This window comes from Pleurodeles waltl, chromosome 2_2 (assembly GCF_031143425.1).
Source record: "Pleurodeles waltl isolate 20211129_DDA chromosome 2_2, aPleWal1.hap1.20221129, whole genome shotgun sequence".
In the NCBI taxonomy this organism is placed as follows: domain Eukaryota; kingdom Metazoa; phylum Chordata; class Amphibia; order Caudata; family Salamandridae; genus Pleurodeles; species Pleurodeles waltl.
The window spans coordinates 37361662-37380747 of record NC_090439.1 but is presented as its reverse complement, the minus strand read 5'-3'; positions in this window follow the sequence as shown (position 1 = coordinate 37380747).

Sequence of the window (19086 nt, the reverse complement as noted above, 5' to 3'; positions counted from 1 at the left end):
TCCGTCCATCATTTGTGTTTTGCTTTGCTTTTGCCACCATAAGTGCGCCGGGTATACCCAGATGTGGGTCCCGGGCTCACTATGCCACTGGATTCAAGCTAGTCTGGCTGATGAAGGGTGAAACCCTGAAACCGGTCCCAGGATGCTTTTTTTCGGTCCAGGGAGGACCTGGCTTGGCAGTCCGGGCTGGACTGTTCCCATGAGGAACAGGGTCAAGACTGATTTGCATATGGCTGGGTCTAAACTGGGGTGGCATGGTGACCAAAAGAATGATGGATTAAACCTAGATCTGTGACTGGGGGTGAATGTTTGATTGGTTTTGCATTCGGTCTATCATTTGTGTTTTGCTTTACAAACAAGTTACCACTAAGGTAGGCCCTAGCTAACCCATAGGGCAGGGTGCTATGTAAGTAAAAGGCAGAACATGTACCTATGTGTTTTAAATTTCCTGGTAGTGAAAAACTCATCAATTTATTTTCCACTACTCTGAGGTCTGCTCCTCTCATAGACTAACATTAGAACTGCCCTCATAAACATCTAAGTGGAAGATTCTGATCTGGAAAAAGTGGCCGGCATGTTTAGTATTGCCGGAATGATATTAGAAAATCCTGCTTGCTGGTGAACTTAGAATTAATATTACTATTTTAGAAATGCCACTTCTTGAAAGTAGGCATTTTTTCTGCACTTCCTGCCATCTGTGTCTTCTAGCCTGTCTCCAATCCACGTCTGGTCTGTGCTGGTTAACAGCTTCTCTTGTGCATTCCTCCCAGACAAACATAAACACAGGACACTCAGTCACATCTGCATTCACCTGCATAATGAGTGGATCTTCCTGGGCAGGAAGGGTGGAGGGACTCTCTCTTACATTTCAAAGGCCCGTGGCCTGCTCTCACACAAAAGAATGACAATTCTCCACAGGGATCATGGCAGACAGTACTGGGCTGAAAGGGGAACATGTGCACTTCAAAACACTCTTTGACATTTTGCCCCCTTCAAATGCATTTTTGGGTATATAAACTGGGATTCCCACCCCACCAAATCAGTCTTTTCCGGACCTGCATCTGAACTCTGTCAGAGAGACTGACCGCTGCCCAAGGACTCATCTAGACTGCTTTGCTGAAGGACTGCTTTCCTACTTGTTGCCCTGCTTCCTGGTACTCCTGACTCTGCTGGAAAAACTATTCCTCTCTCCTAAAGTGCTTTCCAAGGGATTGGATTGAGCTTGCCTCATTTTTCTGAAGTCGAAGGGCCAACAAAGACTTCACCCCTTCAAGAAATCCTTATGCATCGGAAAATCGATGCAATGCCTGCAGAAATCAATGCAACCCCTGGATAGCAGCTGGAAAATGACCACACAGTGACCAGAACAACGCATCACCGGCTTCCCAACTGGAAATATGATGCAGCGCCTGCCTCGCGACAAAAAATTTGACACATCACCTACTGGATTGATGCAGCGCCTGCTCCTTCTACTAGCGCGTCAAGGATTTTCAACACTTTGTCTCTGGGTGTCAAAATATACCCCCACTGCAGTGAAGAACCAAGACTGTGTGCCTGAAAAACAGCACATCACTTTGCAGCGTGGAAAGAAACAAGGCATTATCTGTGCCATGCTGGAAAATCAGACACAACACCTTATTTTCCATGCATTTCCTCCTCTGCGGTCTCTGTGTATCTTTATTTTTGACGCATCCCAGGTATGTGTCTTACAAGGATACAACCACTGTTTGTTAAGAACTGAAACTCTTTTAAACCTTTAAAAAGTGATATTTCAACTTGTACTTATTGGATTTTTTTTGTTTTTACCCTATTTTACTCAGATAAATATTATACATTTTTTCAACATGTGTGGTGTATTTGTGTGGTGTTTTCACTGTGTTACTGTACGAGTTATTGCACAAATACTTTACACATTTCCTTCTAAGTTAAGCCTGACTTCTCAAGGCCAAGAGGGAGGGCACAGGATATTTTGGATTGTGTTGTGACTTACCCTAACTAGGGTTGTGGTTCCTACTTGAACAAGCGTGTATAGACTCAGTTTCTAATAGAAATTATATGATTTGAGTGTGTTCCTTGCTTAAGGTGCTACCATGCCAGTAAGGTGACATTCTGCTTTGCACACCACTTATATATTCAAGGAGTGCTCGCTGTTCTAGTTACTGAACATGTTCTCATCCACAACTGGGCAAATGCTGTATAACACTCAATTTGTAGGCTCCTTATCTGTTCTGTACAGTGTGAAATTGTTGTGATTTCCAATTTTGCAGTGTTTAACACAAATACTGCACCTTTTGTGGTCGCAAATAAATGAGAAACTGATTTGCGAGTTATAAAGGCTTTGTAAATAACACACTGGGTATAATTGACATGCAGTCTTATTTATTTACCTTCATGAGCATAGAAAGGAAGATCTGTTTTTGTGATTGACAGTCTTGTTAAAAATCATCATATTGCAGAGGTGATGCCCCAAGGGCCATATTTACAAGAAAGTGGTGCATCACTAGTGATGCACCACTTTTCTTGCTGCCCCCTTGCGTCCCCTAATGCCATCCTGGTAGCGCCATATTTACAATACTTGGCACCATGGCGCATGTTAGGGGCAATAGTGTCATTTTTTTAACGTTTTTGTAACGGCATTCTGGATTAGTGTAAAAAATGATGCTAATCCCATATAGTGCTAAGAGGCTATTTGAAATTAATCATTAATGGGAGCCTCATTTTAATGCCTGCTTCAAGCAGGCATTAAAAATGATGGTAGAAATGGCAAAATGGAATGTTGTAGATTCCATTGCGCCATTTTTAGCGATCCTCTAACAAAGGAACGCCCCCTTTGATGTGGCACAAAGGCTTTAGAAGGTGGTGCAAACCTAGTTTGCGCCACTGTGCCACCTTGTAAATATGGGTGTATGGTAGTGGCCCATTGGTTTCACATTTGCGCAAAAGGTTTACCACAAATGTGACGCTAAGGGCCACAACGGCCGTGTAAATCTGGCCCCAAATTCCCCTAAAGAAATCGTAAAACTACAGCCATTCTTTTTCATCTTTGTATCGGTGAAAATTTATAAATAGCTAAATGTTATTAACATTTCAGCCCCAGTACTCCTAGAAAAGATTTGTCAATAACTCATTACGTCTTTTCGGGAGAATCAGCGGATTGTCTCCACTTGCGATTTCTGTTTATTTCTGTTATTGGGTTCGTTAAGTAGTTTTTGCGCAGAAAAAATTAAGTTGCTGAAAACTGCATTTTCTTTTTTTTCTCTGGACCTTCGTTGCCTTCGGTTTTCCTCCAGGTTGCCAACTGTTGTACTATCAGGGGTTAGGAAATGTAATTTCTTCAGTGGCAACAGTTTGCAAAATTAGCAATTTTACACCCTTCACAAACATTTCGTCCACTTTTGATCATGCACACTTTTTTGTGTGCAGAGTAAGATACTTTCCATGCTAAAAAAGCACAGCCACGCTTAACACAACCAAGAGTGTGCAATTGATGATCCTTTCATGGCTGTAAAATTAGTTCTGGCTGCAAAATGTAAGCAGATTGTTTAAATGTGCAGAGCAAATACGCACAAGGTTTAGCATTAAACAGCTACCTCACACAACAGGAATTTTATAAGAAAATACGAAATTTCCTAGCTATCGTGAAGGAAAGTTTCAATTCTATTAAGGACACGGAGGCGAGGATTATGCAAATCTTTCTTCACTCTTTATTCAACAGCAAGTTCAAAGTTAAACAAAAAATGAACAGAAAAACTACAAGTTCCATGAGCCCGCCGCCATGGTAACGAGTATCCAATGAGGTGCCCTCCTTCACGTCAGTATAAATGGCCCGAGACACGTCACACTTCCTCGACTTCACTGCGGAAGGAATCCTGGTAGAGTCAATTGGTCGTAGTTTCGGAACCTAAAAAATAGGTGTAATTAGATGCAAGTCCGATAGAACACAGGAAACCTACCAAAGGCAACAAAGTTATGAACTCCAAAACACATATAAATGAAAAATATATCTGAATCAAGTGTTTTCCTGAAAAAATTAAAATATGAGCAGAATAACCAATAAACAAAGGCATAAACGCAAGTATACCACCTTGCTACGCAGATAGATGTAATCGGGAGGGAACATATCCGCGAAATGTATGTGGGTGGGATAATCCTCGCCTCCGTGTCCTTAATAGAATTGAAACTTTCCTTCACGATAGCTAGGAAATTTCGTATTCTATCACAGGACCGGAGGCGAGGATTATGCAAGTTCAAAGCTTACTTACCACCAGTGCGGCTGCGTCGTGAATTGGTTTAAAGTAAAACGTCTTAAAAGTAGACTCTGAAGACCAATCAGCAGCATGCATGATGTCCTCCAATCTGCCCCCCACCTGTATGGCTTTGGAAGCCATAGCTCCCCGAGTAGAATGAGCCCCAAAAACTCGAATATCTATACCTGCCTCAGAGAGAATCCACCGGATCCATCTGGCAATGGAGGGAGAAGAAACCGCCCTAAACGGCTTCTTAATAGAAATCAACAATTGAGTCTCACCTGGGGGTCTACAAGAACTGGTTACTTCCTCATAGACTTTGAGACATCTAACCACACATAGCCTCGGGGAATCAGGAAAAACGGGATAGGACACCGACCTGGTATTATTCTTTGTCCTCCTTGCAATAGTAAACGTGACTCCTTCTGGAGTAAAGACTCGAGCGGAAACATCCAGTGCTCTGATATCTGACACACGCTTACAGGAAATGAGGCAGAGAAGCATGGCTAATTTTGCCGACAATTCCTTCATCGACAAATATTGGTTGTCCCGCCAAGAGGATAAGAGATTAAGAACCAAGTTCACATCCCAGAGCTCCGAATATCTAGGTTGTGGAGGTCTGGAGAGTCTAATACCCCTAAGAAGTTTACAAACCCAGGGATGCCCCCCAATCGGGAGATTATTCAGGGGAGGATGGCCCGCAGAGATGGCCGAGCGAAAAGAATTGATGGTGCGATACGCTAAGCCGGATGCAGCTAATTCCGCCAGGAAATTGATGATGTCGGCAATGCTGGCCCCCATGGGATCGCAGTGTTTGCCCACACACCAACTAGACCACCTATTCCATGCTGATCTATATCGTTTGCATGTACCAGGGGCCCAGGCCTGTGCGATGAAGTTATTAGCTTCCTGCGAAAGCCGGTTGTTTTGCCAATGATGCCGGAAATCTTCCAAGCTATGAGGGGAAGATGACCTTGGAGGATTAGAGGGTGGCAGCACCCCGACGGATCCAGGAGTATCGAGGGAAAATCCGGGAGGCGAAGAGGACACTCGCACGAGAGTTCCAGCAGAGTCGGGAACCATGCCTGTGATCTCCACCAGGGGGTTATTAGAATCACCGTCGCCTCTTGGCGGCGAACTTGAGCAGCAACCCGCGGGATAAGAAGAAACGGGGGAAAAGCATAACCCTGAAGCGTGCCCCAATGTTGGAGAAACGCATCTACTGCCATCGCTCCCGGATCCGGACGCCAGCTGAAGTATAGGGGAAGCTGGGCATTCCAACGAGACGCAAAGAGATCCACTGAACAGGGACCCCAATGATCCATGATCGCCTGAAAAACCGAGCGATGTAGTCGCCAATCGCTGGGATCCCGGAGAAACCGAGAATTCCAGTCTGCCCACACATTCTGGGTTCCCGGAAGATACTCCGCTGTGACTGAGATTTGGTGTTGAAGGCAAAAATGCCAAAAATCTATCGCTAGCCCCGCTAGGGCTCTTGATCTTGTTCCCCCTAAACGATTTATGTATTGCACTGCCGATACGTTGTCCATCCGTAGTAGAACTACGTATGAGACCTTGTTTCTCGTGAGGGACTTGATTGCAAAAGAACCCGCCAGGAGCTCCAGGCAGTTGATATGCATGGTTAGTTCCTGCGGGGTCCAGCGTCCCCCCAACGAGATGTCCCCGCAACGAGCCCCCCATCCCTGGCGACTGGCATCTGACTCGATCACCAGATCCGGGGCCGCCCCAAAGATGGCCCTGCCATTCCATGCCTCCATGTGGTCCAGCCACCAGCACAACTCCGTCCTGGCCTCTTGAGACAGGGAGATCAACTCGGAGTACGTCACCCCTCGGCGAAGGTGGAACGCTTTCAAGCGTTGCAGGGCTCTGTAGTGTAGGGGACCCGGAAAAATGGCTTGAATCGAAGACGAAAGCAGGCCTACTACTCTGGCTAACTGGCGTAGAGAGATCTGGTCCCGTTGCAGGACCTTTCTCAGTTCCGTCTTTATTTTGGAAATCTTTGTCGCCGGGAGACTGAGAGACGCTGAGCGGGAATCCACTAGAAACCCTAGGAAGACTAACGATTGAGTCGGGGTAAGTTGCGACTTCTGTTGGTTGATCACAAAACCAAGGTCCTGGAAAAGCGCAATAGTTGTGTTCAGATTGAACATCAACCGAGACCTGGACTGATCCATCAAAAGGATGTCGTCCAGATAAATTATGAGGCGAATGCCTTGTAACCTCAGAGTTTCCACTACTGGTTTGAGAAGTTTTGTGAAGCACCACGGCGCCGACGACAGGCCGAAGGGGAGTGTGGTGAATTCGAACACCTGGTTGTTCCATAAGAATTGCAGGAATCTGCGATGGGGTGGAAAAATAGGGACCGTGAGGTACGCGTCCTTGAGATCTAGACGAACCATCCAGTCCTCCTGTAAGAGGAGGTCGCGGAGCAAGTGAATACCCTCCATTTTGAAATGTCTGTAAACCACCCACTCGTTGAAAGCACGAAGATTGATAACGGGACGAAACCCTTTGTCCTTCTTGTCCACCAAGAAGATGTTGCTTACGAAGCCTGTGGGGTGAAGGGTAGTAAAGGAAATGGCACCTTTGTGAAGAAGGGCCTGAACCTCTAAATCTACGAGTTCTGAGTCGTCTGCCGAGAACGCGATGGGCTGAGGCAGTTTCTCCTGAAATGGGGTACCCCAGAATTCTATTTGAAAACCCGAGACAGTTTGCAGAACCCATGCGTCGGAGGTAATGCGCCTCCAATTGTCCCTGAAAAACCTCAATCTCCCGCCAAAATTTGTTGGGAAAAAAGGGATAAGCCTCACCCGAGGGACCTCCTGGGGCATTATATGCTCCTCGTGCATTTCTGGAACCTCTGCCTCTTCCCCTGCCTCTGTTGGGGAAGAAGGTTCCTTGTCTGCCGTCCCTCCAACCGTTGTTGCGGAAGGAGCTGGGGCCTTGCTGGAAAGGACGGCCGGAAGAGCGACCCCTGCCTCGCCCGGCCCCGCCAAAAACCTTGTTGGGGAAAACCTTCTTAATCGAAGATTGCGCTTTATCCAAAGCTGAAAACGTAGCCACAAATTTTCCCAACTCTTTCACAAAGGGATCGCCAAATAAATTGCCTTGGGCAACAGCCCCTGCCTCCGAGTTAGACAGTTCCCCTAACTTGGGGTCGATTTTGATCAATAAAGATCTGCGTCTTTCTGCAGAGATGGCACAGTTCGCGTTGCCCAGAAGACAAACAGCTCTCTGAGCCCATCCCGCAATGATGTCCGTCTGAAGGGGAGTGTTTGCTTGCTTGGCCCGCTCCGCCAATTGAATAATTTGTGTGAGGGGACCTAACACATCAAGAAGTTTATCCTGGCATGCCCTCCAGGAGCGATCAATCCCTTTCTTGGGATCCTTGGTGTACTTGGAGAAAAACGTACACATTTTTGGGTCAATAACTGGCGTGAGAGCGACCTTATCTGATAAAGACGGGCGTGGGCACTCCGCCCGTAGACGAGCACGCACCTCTTTGTCCAGAGGTTGCCTAATTTTACCGGCGACATATTCAGCCACCTTGTGGTCTGGACGCCACTCCGAGGAACGCGGATGGTAGATACCCTCCGGCTCAAACATATCGGAGTCAGAATCGGCGTGATCCGAAGGATCTGGTAGGGTAGCACCCGGACGCCAAGGGCGACCCGAGTCGTCATCTAGAGATGATGAGTCCTCATCTGAACCTCCCATGAAGCCTTTGGGGGATCCCCGATCAGGGTTCCATAGGTGGTGAAGCTTGTCACCCAGTACTCCGGGCAAACGGTCCTCCCGGGAGGGTACGCGCTTATGCGCGCGCGCACTCTTGGGATTGGGTGAAAATACCCCATCCCCCAGGTGCCCCGCGTCGCGCTTGCGCATTTTCCTGGGGGCTGAAAGGGTAGAGGAATCACCCTCTGCTCCCGTCACACCAAACATGCCCGTACCTCTGGACACCTGTTCAGTAAGCTTAGCTACAGTATCCCTAAGAGGGGCCAAAGCGTGAGAAATAGCCTGGGAAAACAAAGTGTCCACTCCGGGGGGAAGGGTACGGTGAGAGGGACCCTCACCTGGGGACATGTTGGGAAAAGGTTCATTCTCTTGGGAGGAATGCATAATGAGGACTATGACAGAGTGTACACCCAACAAAAAAAAATATACAATATATAGGGTAAAATCCCTACCCTCTCTGTCACTGACAGTAAGTCAAGAAAATAATGCCTTCCCTAATGGGGTAATTCTTACCCGAACGGGTGTCAGGGTAGGGAAAATGAAAAAATGCACCAGGGTGGCAAACATGCAATAGAGGAGAAACCCTCAAACCTGGGAAGAAAAGCAAAGTGGTTAATGCAGATATGCCTGCTAAGAGACTGAGTGTGTCATCTGGCAGGCATGGAAATCGAACCCTGCTTGTCTGGGTGAAAGGCAGGAACCTAACTCCCTGGACACAACAGGTTTCCCCAAAAAAGCAAACGCGAAGCGCGAGCCACGCGCTGAAAGAAACGCGCTCTTCGAGTACGAAGAACACAGCGCGCGCTCCCTCTGGTGGGCCCGACGTGTATTAACACGCCGAGGGCCGAAAGGAAACTAAGCGCTCGAGCGGCCCGTCCGTTCCGGACCGCTCGTGGCGAGAAAGCGGCTACAGAAAGCCCCGTAAAACAATTGAGCGGCAGCGCGCCAAGTTAAGGAAAACAAACTCCCAACGGAGGCAGAAAAGGCACTTATCTGAGCAGTGAAGAAAGAGGAAGTGTGACGTGTCTCGGGCCATTTATACTGACGTGAAGGAGGGCACCTCATTGGATACTCGTTACCATGGCGGCGGGCTCATGGAACTTGTAGTTTTTCTGTTCATTTTTTGTTTAACTTTGAACTTGCTGTTGAATAAAGAGTGAAGAAAGATTTGCATAATCCTCGCCTCCGGTCCTGTGATAGAATTAACATTAGCACTGCGCTAAACAACACTGGGTTGCATTAGGCCAATTTCTACATAATGTTTACAAAGTGTGCACAGTGAGGCGTGGCATCTACAGGTCAAAGTCCGATCAGCATCACTGTAAAACAAATTTTATGATCTTCACTCAACATAGCACTAATTAAAAATTAGGTAAAGAGCGTCAGAAGTTTGCTCCAAACAGGTGCAAACAAGGTGTAACTGTCAGAGGCATTTTAAAGTCACCTAGATGTACACTCTCTGTCCCCAGCAAACCTCAATGGAGATTATAATATGCTGAGAAAGTTATTGCCCAAAATGTCCCGAAAATAATATTATGGAGTGATAACAATTTATTTAAATGAATGTGACGCTCTTAAGCTGTCGAGAGGACTGTACCAAAAATATAGACTAAGCAGTTCAATTATGAGGCTCCTTCTTCTAAAAACACCATTTCCAATTCAACAACAGGTATGTTGCTTTTAACCCAAGCGTGTGACGGGTTTCTTGGTTGATGGCATCTGATAACATCAGACTGCTTCCAGAGCACATGTGCAGCACTGTCAGACTTCTCATAGAGTGCCTTACCTGCCTTACTGCCTTACTGCCTTTTCGGAGGCAACACAATTTGTCTGGTTCCCCAGTCAGGCACAAGTCTGAAGGAAGTGGATTCCAGTTATGTACATATGGCCATTAGCCATCATAAGAAAATGCTTGTTCACATGCAACAAATATAATATGTAGGACATTTCTCATAGGTGATCAGAGGGACACTTTGAGACCATGGATGATGTGATTATTATCTAATTGCCGAAGCTCAAGAAGCATTCATCACGGTATCCAGGCAAACAGACATTGTCATTGGAGGTGTTTTGCATTCTCAAGCCAATTTGCAGAAACTGACACATGCCAGATGTAGTCTATTCTAGTCACTCGAAATAGCTTATGACACGATGGTTGACTGTTTCACTTTACAGAGCATAGCTGTTTGATGTGAAATGCCAGACAGCCCAGACAGCAGTGAAAGACTTCACCATGGCAACAGAAACACAGATTGCAAGCATGACAAACACTGACAGGAGGGATGGATGAGTAGACGAGGAATCATACAGAACGTTCACTTTTAACTTCTTTCACTATTAGAACACAATATGTAGATGTGATACAGAGCACCTTCACCCTTGCTGGTAATCATAGACAACCCCAGAAGCAAGCGGCCTAGGTATGTAAGAAATCATGAAAACAAAGTGAGTCGTTTATGCATGTACATGAAATTCACTGCTAACCCACCACTGTGTATCAAAACACTGATTAGACTTGACATTATACAACGATCATCAACTGAATAGTAAACAAAATATATTTTGTAATATTCTTTTATGGAAGAAACTAAAGTCACTACCCCATTTAAAAATCGATTATGATTCAACGTAGGCTGTTGTTTCACTCTTCACCCTGAAACAAATAAAGGTGGTAGAAAGGCGTGTCGGCCCTATGATGGCCTGCAGCACATGGCTGTGTTCGCGTATAATTTGGCTATCTTCTTAATTGTACTCAGTTTACACTTGGCTAGGACATGTATAGAATAAGAAAATTGTCAGGAAATGGGTTATTGATTTGGAAAGGGGAAGGGTTTACCAACTTACAAACACAGCCCGGTTAAGTCTCAAATCAAGTCTCAGAGAAACTTTGTTCAGCTCCTAGTAGCTATATAGCACAAGCATCAGGCAAACTCCAGAGAGGTGGGTGTTACGTTCAAGCAGTACAAATCATTTTAAAGCCATCTGACTTTTGCTTGGAATATTTTGCACTGCAGACATGACCCTAACAGACGTCTCCATGGCATTCAGTGTTGGATTTTAAGTTATATGGACAGCTTCCACGCCTACATGGCATAATGCTTGGCCATCCTCTACTACAGTGGCCGTGTATACCTCACAGTCAATTCAATTGAATGCTCATGTGCTTCTCTTGACATTCAGACCTGTGGGAATTTTTTAGGTTCAGCTGCTACAGTAGCTGGCACTGCTTAGATATGTGCCTTAATTCTATTGGAATGTTCTTATGTTCCTTTGGCAATTTTGTGACATTTTCCAGGAGTAACGTTACAGCCCATTTTTTACGCTAGTCCACGAATGTCACATAGTTTGACTTTTTTGCTTACAACTGTTAGGCACATTCCCTTTGTAGGGTTTGTAGTGGGAAAAGGGCGCAGATAAGTAACTTTGTCCTGCACTGCCTGTGTAGTAGAAACGTATATGTAAGGCAGCCTCCAACAAACTCTACGCTCTGCTGCTGATGGCGGAAGTCATCTGCCCCCACCCCTCCCACTGGTATATAGCCATCACGCTGCTGGGGAACATCAAATATTTTTCCAAAGGAAATGGCTGAACACCTACAAATAGTTTTAGAATATTTTCAGATATGCATGACATGATATAAAGAGGTTTGGCCATGACTACTCTAGATATTTCCAATGGACATCGAATATTGCTCTGTCTGGCAAGGTTCTTTCAAGGTATCAGATAAACCTTACATCTAGAATAGCACTTTTTAACTGTGCACTGCAGTAAAGGATGGTTTCTTACATGTAGTGGTGATTATTATGATGGGTTGCAGTGTATGATTTAGTTATTTTTGCGGTGTTAGCAGAATCTTCAAGTTACTACTTTCCGCAGGTCACAGATGAAAGAGGGAAGACTGCCGCATTGTTGCTGTGTTTCTCATACTGCAATACACATGTTGAATACATTACTGTCCTAGTGTGTCATATGCCATGGGAGATGTGAGTTCTCCATTCCAGTTTACAGTTTTGCTGCATTAATTAACCCCATCCAATGTGTCCTTGCCTCTGTGGCATATTATGCATGGCATGTTTGAATGAGTTGAGTATTATACGTACCATCATAGGGCTTGAGCATAGTTTGGAGAGGCCTCCTGTCCCTATCACCATGAGGTGACGTGGATAGGAGTGCGTTAATGTGCATGCAAATTGATTTTCTTACCTCTTGTTGCTTCACCCGCTGTGTCTGCTGTGATTGTGCCATGGATTCCAAAGATCATGTCTAGGAACAGTATCCCTGCTATCTGATCCTCACCAATAATAGAACCTTCCTTGGTGTCGTGGTGATCACCTTGTATGTGTACCAACTCAACATTCTGATTTTGCCAACTTTTCCTTTTCTGAGCCTTCCTGTCCGGCTATAATTTTTTATTTTCCTCAACACTAATAGGTCTGTGGACCTATATTGGCTTTTGCTAGGATCACACAGCATAGAGCAGATTTCTTCCAAGCACAGTTTTGGAATTGTTCCTATATATGTTTACTTCAGCAATGAAAATGTCCCCCTCCACATCTGTGAAGTTCATGTTTCTTTTCCTACCATCACTGACTTCTGCTACCTAGCATTCAGCCTGTTCCTTACTCTCCTGAATACTGATCTGTACCCCTTTTCTGCCCTGAAGTCTATTAGCATGTTTATCATGTTTTGCATTGCACGCTGGGTGGCATGTGGTCATCCTCTGCACTCGCCAGCTTGCAATGCTTCATAGATATGGCACAACACATAGTAGGAGTACTGCACAACTCAACCCATCTGTTTTTATACATTGATTGCTCAACACATCCATTAGTAAATCTGAGCATAACTATGTAAACTGTATCATCTACTCCCGAAACTGTAAAGGTGCACAGCCAGGGCTTTTTTATATATGCCGTGAACGTATCTTCTTCTCGGGTTCTGAGATGCAGAATATGCTTAGTCGTCTACTGTCATTAGTGCCTCACCAGTCTATAGTCAGACCGGGAGCAGATGGCACTGCTTTGATGGGTAAGGGTTTTTGATTTGGTTGGTAGGTGTTTGCCTGGAGTTCTCAGTCAGCGTTCACTACAAGTGCCAAAACAAGTACCATATGGAGAGCTGTGAATCTTCAAGTTAAATTGAGAAAGGTCAAGGCAGAGCAGGCCACAACATTGTACAATAGAACCATGCAAGTGTAAAGAAGGGGGTGGGAATAAAAAGGGCCACTAATCAGGTTAAACATCCAGTTAGGGAGGGTGATACCATATTCCAGCCCATGGTGCATAAGATGTGCACAAAACGTGAAGACAAGTGGAGAATTTTGGGGACCCGGATGTTTAACTGATGACTGGCCTTTCTTTTCTTTCTTAGGCAAGTGTGGAATCAGAAGAGGGGTGGAAGGGCTCTTTTAGAACGCCAGTAAAAGGTGGGATGTGGGAGCTTCAGATGGTTCTCCGATAACCGTCCTTTCTTCTCATTCACAGGTAATGCACCTGTTTTAAACTAACCTACAAGAGGGATCGGGCCCAGATGGAAAAGGGAACCCCTTCCACTCTAACCTACACTACCTAAGACGATCTTTAAAAATTGGCAGAAACATTTACATACAATCTACCCTCTGAGGTATACAATAACACCCAGTCCTTTGACATTCATGGAAAAACATAATATAGATGTCGTGTCAGCTGTGCTTCACGACTCTTCTCTCTTTTGAGATGCCTAAACACTGTTTTCCGCAAAGTGTATCACTACAGAACAAACTGTAGGGAAAAACAAGGATGTATGTGACGTAAATAGAAGCAAATGTCATGATTTTCACTCTCACATCCCAAAGCAAAATACTTCACAACTATGCAAACCCAAGTCAAAAAGGAAGATCATCCTGGAGTCATTCTGAAGTCATCTGATGACTTCAGCTGGGCTATTCCTGTAATTATCTGGGGAAGTCATCCTAAGCCATCCTGAAGTATGTGTATAGGGCGAAATATTTAAATTAGATGACTCCGGAATCATCACAGAAACTACTCCAGGATGGGTTCCCGATTACTTCAGTGGAAAATATGTGATGATAATTTACAACTGCAGGATGATCCCAGGATGATTTCAGGATTGGGCTGGATTATTGCAGGATTGGTTCCCGATTCCTTCAGTGGAAAACATGTGATGATCGTTTATAACTACAGGATGAACCCAGGATGATTTCAGGATTTGGCTGGAATACTGCAGGATGGGTTCCTGATTACTTCAGAGGAAAACATGTGATGAATATTTACTACTGTAGGATGATTTCAGGATTAGGCTGTATTACTCCAGGATGATCTTACCAGTATTTCAGAATAGGGCTGTATTATTACAGAATAATCGTGTGATTACTTCAGAATGAGGTTGTATTACACAAGGATATTCCTAAAATAACTTCAGAGTGGGACTTTACTAATTGATAATCACATAATGATGGAAATGTATTACTCAGAGATGGAATCTCGCTGTGTCACTGCACGAGGATTTCAAGATGGGGCTCTGTTACTCTAAGACAGTGTTTACCAAACTGTGAGTCACAAGCTGATTTTTAGTGGGCCCCAAAGGTCAGAAAAATAAATAAAGATTCCTTTAAATGCTGTGCTTAACATGTGACATTTGCTGGTGATCCAAAGACAGGTCAAATAACAAGTTGCACTGTCCTTTGACATGGGGATTGGCATGTACTTTTCTTTCTCTGACTGCAAAGTGAAAGGAGTTTTTAAAGTGAGTTACGTAACAATGGAGTATGTTATTTTTTGGAATACCCAAAATGTAAGTACCTGTAAAAGAACAATATGCATCCAGCAATCAGGAAAGCAAATATGAAGCACTTTTGTACGGAGCGGAGGTATGGGGTTACGCTAACTGTAACAAGATCAGTGTGGGGGAAAACAATTTTGCAAGGGCCTTAATTGCATGTCCACGTACCACACCCTTGCTCCCATTATTTCTAGATCTGGGGTTAAGCCGAGTAGCAGATCTAGCTACTCTAAGACCTCTCCTCTATTGGATTAGGTTGTGGATAACCCCCGAACTAGATATATACAAGACCGCACTACTCGATCTATTGAAATGCCAAAACGCTAATACTCTTCCCTGGATTCGCCATGTGGCCCATTGGCTCCGGCTATTGGGTCTGGGCGATTACTGGGAAAATCCCCATAAATTAGAGAGACGGCACAAAAACGTTTTAAAGTTAACCTATTGGTCTTATGTTAAGGATAACTACATAACTCACAAATCCCATGGTCGCTTAACTAATTCCTTCATTGATATTAAATGGTCCCCAAAGTTTGAATCCTATTTGGATGTGATACCGGATTCGCAGGGCAAGAGCTTATATGCAAGGTTTCGCTTTGGCTCTCTGCCCTTGTTGTCACTGATTCATAGGTGGGGGCCGACTAATCTTCCCGATATATGCCCTGCCTGTGGCAGTACTTTCGAAACCATTGAGCATTTCATGTTCTTCTGCCCAGCCTATGCGATTCCACGTTTAAAATGGATACGCAATATTTGCAGGGACATGGGATTCAAGAACTGCTCTTTGGCTCTACGGGTTCTAAAAAGCCATAATTCAACCGATGTAATTCTCTCAGTAAGCAAGTATCTAGCAACAGCTTGGCGCATACGATGCCATCTCCAAAAAGTAATTTAAAGTCCCATCCCTTTATAGATAAGTTTTAGAGCCACATGTGCAATTCAAGTTATTGTCCTAATGTTTTTACACCAAGTTAAAGATGTGTACTTATTTATTCCTTAAGAATTATTTATTATCTTGTTTTATGTGCTTTTATGGTCATGGATCGAACAAAGTTGATGATGATGATGATGATGATGAATTATTGACCATGTGGTTTAGACAGGGCTTTGGAACAGATTTTTCTTAGATAATACGTGGGTAATCATTTTGTGGTTCTGCTACTGTATCACTAGTGTTAGCCGCAAAGAGCTATTTTTATGCACTTGTCTGGCATTAGTGCCATTTTAACATGAATCTGATAACCATTTTAAGTTATTATATAAGCTTTTTATTACATTGTGCTTGTGTTTTTAATGACTTGACAGTGCCTTAATTTGCCTATACGATTGTGCCGGTTGCAGGCGCCCTTACTAAAGTATGCCACCAAAACTACCAAGAAACTGTACTATTATGTAACATCAACTCAGCACTCTAAAGCTTAAATCATGGGCCTGATAGCTTGCACTTATCTTGGTGATGGTACCACCTGGGAAACTTGAATCTGAAACCACCTCATATTGTTTTAAGAGCCTTAAATATTTGTATTATTTTTAACACTATGAAGCAGATGTTTAGAAACCTTGGCATCTAAATGTTAAGTTATGTATCGGGAACAATGGTGGACTATAGTAGGCCATGGCCTATAGAAGCTATTTTTATTCTAAACTCTATTTTATGCCAGTGTGAAAGTATAATGAAACAAATGCACTTTCTTTGTATAATTTAATGTGTAACTTTCATGACCCATGGTCGAATAAAGTATATATATATATAAGCACTTTTTTTTTATAATTCTAAACTATACGGGAAACAGATTTTATCACCACCAAAACAAAATCAAGACACTTACTTGGTGATGTGCAAGTGATGAATAGTCACAGAAACTGGATGTCCACACATAATAATTTAAGTGTTATATAGTTTTATTAGTAAAACTTTATGACTATGCAAATTCAGTGTCCATTTCCATGGAAAATGTGCTATAAATGACAATGCCCTACCATATGATGCTTTAGTTACATTGAAGAATCACCCTTTCTTCTGTCCATTAAAGGTAGGCAGGTTGCGAACATTTGTTGTTCTAAAAAGTGTGTTGTGAATGTAAGACATTTGGGAGCTGTTGCGTTTAGATGATCTTGAGTGATGGATATGAATTGATGGAAAAAAGAAAATCTCTAATGTGAAACCACATTGGAGGAAACAAAATACAGGAAACCCAATTAGAAGAAAAAACAATAGTAAGAAAATACAAACAAATCAAAAATGAAAGGCAACACTTTCAAAGAACAACAATTTTGAGGAAAAATCCCAAAATCACAAGTGATAGGTTATTGGGTTCAAGGATGGGTAATGTGCAATGGTTCTGAGGGTTCTCTGTAATCAGAAATGGGTGGGGTTCGGGAATAGGTGAGTGTAGGGGTGATGAGGGTTTTTAAAGGTCAGTGATGGGTAAAGGTTACAGGTGGTGAAAGGGTTTTAGCATTCAGGATTGGGTGGAGTTTAGGCTGGTGAGGGGTTTTAAAGATTCAGGGATGGGTGGAGTTTAGACATAAAAAAGGTTTTTCAGGTTTGGTAGAGTGTAGTGTTGGTGTGAGTTGAATGGGTGCTGGTTAGGGGCAGTGACATGATTTCTTAGGGTTCAGGGTGGAATGTAGAGGTAGGAAGGCTTGTAGGGTTCTGAGAAGGGTGTAGTTTTGGTGTGATAAGGGGTTATCAGGGGACAGGGGTGGGTATTGTTTAGGGGTTTGTGAGGGGTCAGGACTGTATGGGGTGAGGGGTCAATGAAATAATAGCATCCAAAGTAATTGTTTGACCACATAAAAGATATGTCCCCTGAAATAAATATCTTCAGGAAAACTGTTTCTAAAAGTAAGACCTATCCCCACTGCATTTACATCTTAAAATGTAAGTATGCCAAAGCCAATTTCAAACAAAATTATAGTCTATGACTTGGTTTCTATGAAATGGTAAATACCATTCATTCTGACCATTTTCATTAAACAGTGTAGATGTTTCTCAGTAATGTTATTACATGAAATTTTCTATGAAATACTGTATGTTGGATTATTCTCATTTTGGTCTTGTTCTACACGGATAAATATTGGCTATTTTTCTAAAACTGGTGTGGCGTCCTTTTGTAGTGTTTCCACCCTGTTACTGTGTGTTATGTGCAAATGCTTTACAGTTGCTTCTGAGATAAGCCTGACTGCTCGTGCCAAGCTACCAAGGAGATGAGCAGGGGTTATCTGAGCAGGTATCTCCCTTATCCTAAATAGAGGGAGGGTCCCTACTTGAACAGGGTGTTGAGGACACTGTGAATGCTGATTCGTCTGAGCCATAAATTAACTTCACTGGAGACCCTCTGCAGCTGCTCTGGAATGCCTCTAGTGCAACTCCATTGTTACGTTATTAATTGGCCCTGCAAATAATGCACCGTCTGCATCATTATTGAAATGATAAATTGAGCAAATGAACACTGTGCATTGCTTTTACTCGTTATTAGTAACATGATTTAAAATAAAAAAGTAAAACATTGAATATTGATTTACTTTACACACAGTCCTCTGGAGCACACTATGGGGGTTATTACAACTTTGGAGGAGGTGTTAATCCATCCCAAAAGTGACGGATATACCACCAGCCGTATTATGAGTTCCATAGGATATAATGGACTCGTAATACGGCTGGTGGTATATCCGTCACTTTTGGGACGGATTAACACCTCCTCCAAAGTTGTAATAACCCCCTAAGTGTTATTTGCATGTAATACCAAAACTTGTGTAATATCTAAATGCTGTTCTTTATGCAGTAGGAAGTTGCTAATTTTGAAATCATCGAAAAGGTTCAACATTTCTAAGAAAAATTATAACTAGGTAGTGGACATGTGCTGAAGCTGATGTTCTTATCAGTAAGAATAGTTTAATTTGTTTGAAAATGGTGGTGCTACTGAAGTAATCAGGTAACCATCTTCTGATCATCAGGAACAATCCCTTTTTGTGAAGTATTCAGGAAGTCATTTTTAAATCATCCTCGTGTCATCGAGAACAATTCCACCCAGTAAAGTAATCAGATAGACATTTTCAAGTCATCTGCAAATCATCAGGCTCAAGTTTCTAATCACTGCTGATGACTTTAAGAGCTTGATGACATCTGATGATGAGAAAATGACTTCTAAAGTAGTTGGATGATCATCCAATGACTCTGGGATGGCTTCTAAAGTAATCCTGTTTGACCTGGGAAGTCGCAACGTTTTCCATAGACAACTGCAAAAGTTGCAAACAAGACAAACATTCATATTCACAGGCTGCTTTAAAAAACATCTTC